Below are 10,622 nucleotides of genomic sequence, written 5' to 3'. Positions count from 1 at the left end.
CAGGAAGATATGAATGGAGTCATGTGTTTCATTGCGCTACTAGTGCGCGTGCCTTGTCTCCTTTTCTTCCCATTTCTGTTTTACAGCGTTACTTAACTACATGACTTCTTATGGAACCGTAACGTCGAATAATGCGAACCGGTCTAGCAACTAGTAGCCATCTGTTGCGCCAAATAAAAAACCATGACGCCGCCTCATCTTGACCTGTCTGGCTACTAGAAACCATCTGCTTCTCCAATAAATTTTTCAGACAAACAAATCATAACGTCGTATGTGGGCCTGTGCAACAAACAGCTATAGCGTCAAAAAGCAAAAAGCCGTAACGTCGCGAAACGCGGGCCATTTCATGAACTAGTCGCCAACTGTGTATTGCTGCGAATGAACAAATCATAGCATCTTATATGGGGCCGACCTGTGCAGCAACCGACAAGCAGCTATTGCCTCCAGTAAACACTACGCTTTCTTTCCACATCTCTCTATTATTCATCCTGTTTGCCTTCACCACTGTGAAGTAGAAGCCAGGATGCATGTAGGGCCAAGAAAGGGGGGGGGGGGGGGGGTGAGGACACATGTTTTCCCTTTGTGACTATATCTCTCCGTGGTTTCCACCGCGGGGGGTGCTGCATAATACACGAAGTCGCCCGACGGCGCCGTCGCGCGATAGACGTAATATTCCGAGGGCTCCTCTGGGTCTGTGGACGCGCGCGTCTTCGGCAACGCCCGCTGCAGGCCGCCTATCTCGATTGGTCCGACGCTTTAATTATTAACGCGTTCTCCTCGAGAGAAGAGTGCTGGCCTCAGAGATGTGTGGTCACGCGTCGTCTGAGTCTGAGCTTGCGTGCGTTTGTTAGTGCGTCCGTCCGTCCGTTCGTGTTTGCTCTGCGGGCGACCAAACAAGCTCTTGCGTGCACGCGCTAAGTCGTGGTCGAGCCATCGTTTGTTTTCCATTGCGAAACTACAGAGCGATACCGCTTAGCGAAACTACGTGGCGAAACCCCATGGCGAAACCAACCGTTCGCCGCGATGCACGATTCGCCATCGACGGTGAAACTACACAAAATATCGGTCGTATGTCGGTCATTTCATAAGCAGTGTGGAGGGGCGGGGGGATATATAGGATCAGGGCCAAAGAAGAGGTGTGCTGTGACGATGAATTAATGAGCGGTGTCGCTGCGTTCGTTCCCTTGCGTGTGCTTCGCTACTTCGTTTCAATAAGCGCTGCGTTCGGAGTTACCCGAAATTTTTCTCCGGTATGGCTGGTGTCCACAGTTTTATGGATGTCATTCGGGCGCGTTATGGTCATTTTTATTGCGCATATGCCTGTCAGGATGTGCGTAAGGGAAGTGTCTCCTGTTGAAATGTAACAAACAGTCCGGAAGGGAAAGGCCCCTCTTTGAGCCATATTTCCTGTCCGGATTACACTTTCCTTTTCTCGGAAAAAGTATCGTCCAGCCACACACGTCAGCAGCTTTGATATTCTTATAGGCTGCCCGAAGAAAAAAAAACTTGGTGGTGGTTTAGCTCTGGTTAAACCTGGAGAGACGCGATAGCTGCAGCTGGCCGAGTGGAACTTGCTCAGTTCAATTGCAAATTCAGTCTTTCGCCGCTCCGTTTAGCTGGGCTCGGGGCCGCTATGGCTCATTGGTTACGGCGCTCGGCTGCTGACTTGAAAGACGCGGGTTCGATCCCGGCCGCGGCGGTCACATTTCGATGGAGGCGAAAATCTTGAGATCCGTGTATTGTGCGATGTCAGCGCACGTTAAAGAACCCCAGGTGGTCTAAATTATCCGGAGTCCTCCACCACGGCGTGCCTCGTAAATCGAGGCGACATATGTATTTCTATTTTATGTCCTTATCCCACTTATAAAAACTGTTTTTCGTGAAAGTAGGTTTTTTTTTTGTTGTAACGCGTTAATCCATCAAAGCCGGCGAACTTCAGTTGGTCCTCAGTGTTTATCAAGCACCGTTTCTCTCTCTCTCTCTTTCCCTCTCTCGTGGTGGGAACACGCGCATCTCTTCGCGTCGAGAACAGCATCGCGTGCAGATCTGACCCGACGTGTCCGTCTCTCTACGACGAGAACGGCGTCGTTCCGTCGAGTGCCGGCTCGTGGCGGTGGTGGTCGGGCGTCTCATGAATTTTCGCCGCCCGCGCCGTCCGCAAACAGCGCTAATAATACACGAGGCCCTCGCCGCGCCGTGGCATCTCGTCCGCACCCCGAGGACCCGTCGCTGCCCCAATTCGTGTTCGGATCCGGCCTTCGTGCTATAATACTCCCTCCCTCCGTCTCTGCCGGCTTTCTTTATTTGTTGTTTATTACACGCTGCGGCAGTTTGCAGGGCATGTGAGATGCGCAGTCGGCGGCGAGTCCGTAATTACGTTGTCCGGCGTTTATTCGCGCGCCGTGGCTGGCGTGACTTCATCTGACAGCCTCTCCGGGCGCGTGCTCGGAGTTGATATGCGCGGACTGGCGATAAGTTTTGAATATTTAAGAAGGGAGCAACATTTCTCTTCTGTGTAGTATTGTTTGCTCCTCGGCCAGAGCGACTGATAATGGGTTGCAGCGCTGGTTCAGCGTTGTCGTGTGACAGTTGTGCGGTGGCCTGGTCCCCAAGTTGTGTTATTTCGGATAGCGTTTGAAAGTTTAAACGTGGCGAAACGCTGGCTTAGTTTTTCTCTCGTTTTCTCTTGGTGGACAGGGCTGCCGTGGAGTGATTATGGGGATGCAGTACTGGCGTGTTTGCCTCGTTTACAGTGGCTGAGATTGCGTTGAATTCAGCAGAGTTGACATTACGTGATAAGATAATTAGGCTAAAACAGCGAACCTTTCATAAGGACGAGGGAAGATGAGACAGGGCACTCAACAGTACTGATAAGCGAGTTGGTATGGCATAACATGACATAATATTGGTGTGACATACTACATGGCAATTGACATAATGACAATATGATGTAATATGACAAATAATCTGACAGTTGGCATCACATAGTATGTCAAAGTTTGTATGACTGCGTTGTTGTATGACATGGTCGCTGACGTGGTTTAGAATTCATATTCGCGCTTCTGCATGGGGAAATATGCGGCTTAGGTAACGTGTCTGTCAGTTTTCATCGCATCAAATTAGCGCTATATAATCTTGCTAGCAAAACTTGGACCAGTTGGTTGTTGACGTATCGAGAATATAAAAAAGAACAAATAGTAAAAGGCAGGACACTAATGAACTCTTAAAATGTACTTTCGCTGACTATCAACAGATTTATTAGAAGTGCCAAGCATGTTTTATACCTTGCAAACAGCCTAGGTGTGTCCCGTCTTTCCCGCTGTGTTCTGTACTCCCGGTACTCTTCCTCTAGAGCGCGCTCTGCCACACTGACATCCTAATTGAGGGTAAGCCAGCTTGTCAGGCAAATCGCGGCAAGGGCAGATTTGAGGGGAGCGACCGTTACAGCATTCGAAAAATTTTCAATGGGGAAGCACATTGTGCCTTCATACACTTTAAGGCGAATCTTCGATAGTGCATGGTAATACTAAAATACTAATAGTTAATGGGTTTGATTCAGTGCATTATTTGCAAGAAATGGGTCTCTTCCGCACCTAGGGAACAGCTCTAGCTTCACCACTCTCGAGGTATTTTATATTGAAACTTCGTTCATGCGGTCTACGTACATGAATTTTTCACCTCTTGAATTAAGGACTTAGTCTCGCGTGACCAAAGCGTACACCTAAATAAGTCTGGCAGTGCAAGTGCTTGATGCGGTGGCATGTAGTAAAAATAAAATTGATTTTACCATTATGTTTCTATTTCCTCCGCGTTTCTTTGAAAGGTGCGGACGTATCTCCCCGTTACTAACGCGCTTAACGAGTCCATCAGAGTTTTCGTGCACAATTTCTCAACACTTGTCCCGGGCGGGATTCCTGAAAGCTAATGGCTAAGTGGCTTGCCTGACGTTCTTTTTTTTTCCTTTTCAGGTTGCCTCAAAGGGACAAGTTCCGCATTGAAGCCTTGCTTGAAGGGGAACCGACAGCTAGAAGACGATGCCGTCTGCTGTGGCAAGCGAAAGGCAGACTCTCCGCCGCAACATGTAGTCGCGATCACTAGGGACTGCCTCTACTTAGCGGGCGCTCGCTCGCGTAAGACAGACTTTTACTCCAGGGAGAAACCGAAGTCGTTTCCGTATGCACAGCATGTCGTTGCCAGCTCTCGTAAGTCTAACGCTGCTTCTGCTGCCTCGGCCTGTGTGTGTTGGCAACCCTGTAAAGCCGAGAGTTCGCGAGAGGGGAGCGCCGTTGCAACGACCCGACAATCGATGATCCCAGTGCTTCCACGATGGTAGTACACTGTGTCTTCTTCTTCTACTACTTCCACGGAGCTTCGGAAATGGGACTCAGCTCTTTGATGTGTGCCGCCGTTCCGGCTTCGGCTGCTCTCACTTGTGTGTGTTCTTGATATTTACTCTGGGCGTTGTGGTGTTCTCGAATCTATTATGCGGGACGATTCCTCTTCTCTGACGAGAGCGTGCCGTGCAGTCGACTCTCAAGCAGATGACGTCGCAGCGGGTGACGCTTGAGCAGACGACATTCGAGCGTGCGGCGCTTCAAGAAAATACTTCGTGGCTACGCCCAAGTTTGTCGCTGTTTTGTGATGTGTGGTAGGTGGTGCACATGGTTGTTTTAGAACGTGACACTGCAGGCCATCGCCCCGGAGATGTCTTTAAGGGACCTTCTGTTCACCTAAGCGATGGTTCATTGTATTCCACGTGATTCCGCTGTGCTGTTACCACACCTCGTCGACTGTTGTCTGTGTCGTTGGCAAAGCGTTCAGGTTGGACCGAATTCCCACCCGGATTTTGAATTTATCAGGAACGTTTTTGTTCTTCTTTAGCAAAAACTAAATGTGAGAATTTTTTTTTGTTAATCAATTGGTATAATATTTTAGCCCATCTGAAGAGGTGCATTCTACGCAGACGTATTTTCTTTGTAAAACGGGCGTGCGTTCATCCGGCTAAACTAACATCCACTAAATCTCATTATAGGCGCCGCGGTGGCTGAGTGGTTACGGCGCTCGGCTGCTGGCCCGAAAGACGCGGGTTTGACCCCGGCTGCGGCGGTCTAATTTGGATGGAGGCGAAATTCTAGAGTCCCGTGTACTGTCTGATCTCAGTGCACGTTAACTAACCCCAGGTGGTCGAAATTTCCGGAGACCTGCACTACGACGTCCCTCATAGCCTGAGTCGCTTTGGGACGTTAAACCCCCATAAACCAAGCCAAACGAAACCAAACTAAATCTTATTATCATTTGCCAGTTGCGCAAGTCAACAAGTCAACACAGATCTTAAGTTTTTTTTTTCGTGTTTGATAAAAAATAACGCAATCAGATGACAAAACTACATTACAGACGTTTGCGGATTGTCATGTCATCTATCGATAGACGCGCAAATTACAAATGGCTGCCGACGGTTCATGTTTTGCAGTACGCACTTCTTAGTTTGCTGCTCATAGGAGGCGCTCACATTAGCTAGCTAGCCACCGAAGCTTGTCGCCGAAGGTAGAATATTTTTGAAAAAAAAAAGGAAGCCAGGTCTGTACGTGAGCGTTATGTTCTCACCATTTTCGCATGTGCTGGACTGCCGTAATTAGCGATATACTACGGTTCCTTTCAAAGCACGTGGTGCTGTCGTTTGTGAAACTTATTGGCGTGTGCCGGACGTCTCGCAAACGCCGTGAAGCACCCAGTTAAGTATCCTCGTTGGCGGCAGGTTTAATTTGTTGGGGCAGAATTCTGAATGCATTTCTGAGACGTGCTGAGTTAATGCGTTGCTTTCGGCAAATGGCGGACTTCAATGGGAATTTCTAAGCGGCCATTCCGCAAAAAACGATGTCGAGGGAAGACACGCACTTTGAGGAGAACCTTTCGTTTAAACCTCTGTACTGTTAGCTTGTAGTCAGGAATACGTTCAGTAGTTCTTTGGCCATTTACAAGCTTCCTTTTCCTTGTTCTATCATATGCCGGAGAACTTAACTGAAATTCTCCACGATGATGCCACTTCCATGAGGCATCTTCGACACTTGTGTCTGTGTGTGTGGACTTAGTGCACTTCAGTGGTGAACCGTGGCTGGCTAATACATTTCCATTGCGTGTGCAAAAAAGTAGCGTGATAATGATCTTGAAGAAATTGGTCTGTGGATGTTTTCTAGGGATTTTTTTGTGTGCATACTTATTCGTGTCCCTGTTCTTGTATTCACAGCTTCTTTTTGTTTGTACCAATTCTTATGAGTTAAAACTTATATCCTTTGTTTTCGTTTTTGTTATGACACGCCTAATTATAAAGAACAAAAAAAACGACCGAGATCCTCCAAGTTTGTGATTCTACGTGCCTAGTTTTTTTTTTGTTGTTGTTTTAAAATATGAACTCTCGTGTTTCAAGTGTAAGCATTCCCCAAGTGTGTCTCCTGAGCATAATGCTTAGAGCATGACTGAATTGTGTGTGTTGGTTGCCCGTATTTGTTTACCTAGCCTGATTTACTCTTACTTTCCAGGAATACGAAATTCTAAACTGTTTTTTTTTTTGGAAGCTGCTTAATTTTGTTTTTTCTAATTTCAATTAGTGCCTTCCATGCTAGCATACTTTCGTTTCGGGTTATATTTGTCCGTTTCCTGCATCTCACATTGCGTAAAGAATCGCTTGGAGTTTTCTTACGTTTTATGGAGAGGCAGCATTTAAGTTCGCCTGTAGATTTAGGTGTTTTTTGTTAATAGTTACATTGTGATCACAGATATAGCCATTTGAAATGAATACAGAGGATGCATTCTTCTATGTTGGTATTTTTTTTGGCACCAGCGTATGTGGAAAAATTAGAGACATCGTCTTGTCAAGAAAGTGTGCCATATAGCAGCCCTCTGCTCCCGCCATTATTTCCTTACTGCTCTTGAGCCTAGTCCAGATTGCACCAAAGAATCAATGTGTTACACAGTTCAGATGATTACATGTTTTGTTTAACTACACATTATTGCTTCAGTTATGCACGATATACGGAGTGCAGTTGCATATCATTTAAGCAGTCCGTTATAAAGTATGTTTTTGTACCTTTTTAAATGTCCTATGCGCAAAGGGTATAGTTGCGTTACTGTTGTCGCCCGCTGCTAAATGCAATGTAGGATAGAACAGGTTGTGCGAATTGCAATTCATTCACCAATCTCCACTTGCGGATTTTGACTGGAGTAAATCGTAGTTACGATGATGAGATGTTTTTGTCGTAAGGAGTTCTGTGCCCCGGGCCATGCATATTCACGGTATTATACTCTTTATGCTAAGTTGGAGTGTGGTGCGGCTGTAGCCACTGCATTCATAACAGAACCTTCGCTAGAGCTTGGTTTAAATGTAATGCCAAGGTGCGCTTCATCGGATAACTTTTTAAAAAGAATAATCTGCGCACCGTAATAATGTGTCCCCTAAGCCGTTCAGCGACACTTTGTTCTTGATCATATTTTGCTCATAATAATTTTACGATCAAATTAAGCCCGAAATTGTCGTGCACGCGTGTCAAGTGAAGTAATCAGGCATTCGAAAAATTGGGATCTGAATTTGCAGCAGTTACGTTAATGAACCAATCAAGCAATTTACCATTCACGGGTTTGGTAACGAATTGTTAAATTTGAGTTATCGTTTATGTTAATGTATGATTACTTCACTTTAAACGCGTTTGAGTCGATTACAAGATTTTGAATGTGGTCTTGAGAGATTTGTCGCTTTTAATCCAACTCGTTTTCTTGGAATTCTCAGAACCAGCGCTCAAGTCCTTCGCTAAGACGGAATAGAAGGTGCGGATAGTTCAGTGAAAAACAGCAGGCAATGGACTAGACATACACGATGGTTGGTAGGCTTATTTATCTCATGATCGTAACCTGTGATAACTGCAGCTCTTCTGACATGGAGCATAACCAAAGGAATTCACGGTGCGGTTTGGTTGCGAATCTGGCGCTGATTACGACGCAGTCAGATACAATGATAAACGGTTTCATATTGGCGAGGTTGTTTCCAATACCTTTCATGACAAATCGGCGCACGCATGTGTATGCATGGTGCTTTTCCAGGTGTGATGTCATTTGTAACGTTCTGTGCGCCTCATGTGATTGGGCGCTATTATCAGCTAGCTGTATTTTTTCTGTTATTAATCTATTCACCTCTCTCAATGTCACCAGCATCAGCCATCGCGCCAACCTCCACGGCCTGTTTTTTTTTTTTTCCTTTCGAACATGCTTCTTGCTTGTACATAAGCTGCTTAAAATGTGCCTGTGCACTTAGTGTTCAACCCCCTCTTATCAGCGATGTCAACTGCGCAAGTCGCTATATGTGTTCTACAGATCAGGAATGTGTTCATCTTCTATAACTGATGATGTTTACTGGCATCTGTTCTGCCCGCTACATTGTGACAGTGCGTGCCATACAGCTCTCTACTGAACCGTGTTTTCTCACCGATGGATCCAAGTGCGACAAAAGAAGCGTTCGTACGGGAACGTTTATATCGTTCCTTCGTCATGTCGATGTTGATTTGAGGAACACATCTGGCAGGTCACAGCTTAAAACCTTAGTACTGCTTGTTTCCTAGGGGTACTGTCTGAAACGTTTGTTTGGAAACCCTACGGCATTTATTTCGGTTAACTTTCTAGTATTTCAATTTTTTAAACGTGCCAGCATCGAACCTTTGCACGAAGCAAGAAAATATGCGTGATCAACGCGTGATCTACTCTCACCGCATGTTTGAGCATCCGCTTTCTAGCGGGAGCCAACGCGGACGCGTCCTGCGCCGATCATCCGCCTTGTGGCTCCATCAGGCGGGAGCCCCCCGTTACATCACTGAGACGGCGCCGCGCGGCGTTTTCTGTAACCTCCGCGACGCGGCGCTGTCCGGCGGGACGAGACATGGCCAGCTTGAGGTGAGAGATAAGCAGAAAAGCTTACGTAAAAGCTTACGTATCGGTAAGAATGCGAGAGGAAGGGCAGGAAAAGGCTTGATTAGTCATTTTCGTCTGTTGCGCGGGTATAGCAAAATACAGTAGGCGCTGGCGTGATTCCTAGTCTAGCTGAATTTCAAAAACTACCCTGATACACACTCCCTGGACTGTGCATTTATTTCTCAGCCTCTCTCACTCTGAGGGTGTTTCCCTCCTCGCTGTACGGCCATCATGTTAGAAGCTGTAACGACGGAATTGGTGTAGCGCACCAAACGCTGGCAAACTGTAGCCACTCGTGCGTCCTTTTCCTGATTTCTTCAAGGTATCATTTGCAAAGTCCCTCCATTGTCCACTTGTACGAGATAAGCGACCTGTGAGTGTATTTGAATTGCAGCGTTGTAACATAGTTTATGCTGATCCAAATGCATCACGTTGGGTGGGGACATAGATAAACAAGAGGCGAGGGATTAAACTAAGTAAAGAAAATGAGGCAAGAGCGTTTAGGTAACAAATTTTACTAATATCACCTGCCTGTCTCTTTTCTTCTAGTGCTTCTGTGCCCTTCGTGGAGAATCTATACGGTTATTTTTTAGCACTCAGTCTGCCAATTTATATTTTTATTTTATACTTTTCGTGTCCATCAGTTCAAAGGTTGCCAAGTAAGAATATCTATTTGTCGGCCTGTTTCATGTATTGAGTGTTTAGCCTTCACTCAATTACTAGTCGCCGTGTGTCGCATTGCCTCATTCTGTTTTGTGGCCCATAAAGCGCCCTCGTAACGCTTAAGCGCTTAGTGTCGTCACACTTAGCGTAACCACTGATGATCGAAAACTCGACCTCCTCCTAGGCAGTGAATACGTTGCGGAAGCGCCCATATTTTCTGGCCCATAAAGTGCCCTCGTAACGCTTAAGCTCTTGATGTTACACTTAGCGTGACGGATGGTGATCGAAAACTCGACCTCCTCCTACGCAGTCAATACGTTGTGGACGCGCTTACATTCTGAGACCCATAAAGCACCCGCGTAACGCTTAAGCGCTTGGTGTCACACTTAGCATTACCGCTGGTGATCGAGAACTTGACCTCCTCCTATACGCAGTGCATACACTGCGGAAGCGCCTACACTGTCACTCTGATTGTGACGCTGCTATTTCCGTGTTTTTTCGTGTACTACGTGTGTGAAAAGTGTGTCTTAACGCGAGTCAGTGTATATATAATTCGACGAGTTCTTAGCCTCGTCACGTACTGTGCAATATACGCTCCTATGATGATTTTTGTGTGTGTAGTGATGTGTGACGACCGTTAAGAAACACCGTGAAGACTTCGGTTAGTGTCACGGCGTTACTGATCGCCCACTTGCGCCATGGTTGACTGATTGAAGAATAAAGTCATATCGCTGTTTGTACAGTAATGGCATGTAACTATATAAAGAAGAGTATTAAAGATTTGTCTTTCAAATGCTCCGTCGGTGGACTTCCTTATCTCCCATGTTGCGAAATGCTGAAAGGGTCGTGGGAACGCTCTCTATCGGTGCTCTGTTGAGGTAAGTGTAGACTTTCTTTTATGCTCGCTGCGTGTTACGTATAAACGTAATCGAGTGTAAACGAAAAATTTGCAGTTTCAGCTGCTGTCGTTAGGTGACTGTGGGGGTATGGAGGGTTTAACGTGCCGA

At 46.4% G+C, this 10,622-nt stretch overlaps 1 protein-coding gene across 1 annotated transcript in view; it reads left to right on the top strand.

Annotated features, from left to right (window-relative positions):
- LOC144133418 (beta-1,4-glucuronyltransferase 1-like) overlaps positions 1 to 10,408 on the top strand; it is a 271,081-nt gene extending 260,673 nt beyond the window's left edge. Inside the window, exon 8 of the mRNA XM_077666507.1 lies at positions 3,969 to 10,408. The gene's annotated coding sequence lies outside the window, so the exon portion shown is untranslated. The remainder of the gene's footprint in view (positions 1 to 3,968) is intronic.
- The last annotated feature ends 214 nt before the right edge of the window (positions 10,409 to 10,622 follow it).

Source organism: Amblyomma americanum, chromosome 5 (genome assembly GCF_052857255.1).
Source record: "Amblyomma americanum isolate KBUSLIRL-KWMA chromosome 5, ASM5285725v1, whole genome shotgun sequence".
In the NCBI taxonomy this organism is placed as follows: Eukaryota; Metazoa; Arthropoda; class Arachnida; order Ixodida; family Ixodidae; genus Amblyomma; species Amblyomma americanum.
This window is presented reverse-complemented; position numbering and strand designations above follow the sequence as displayed.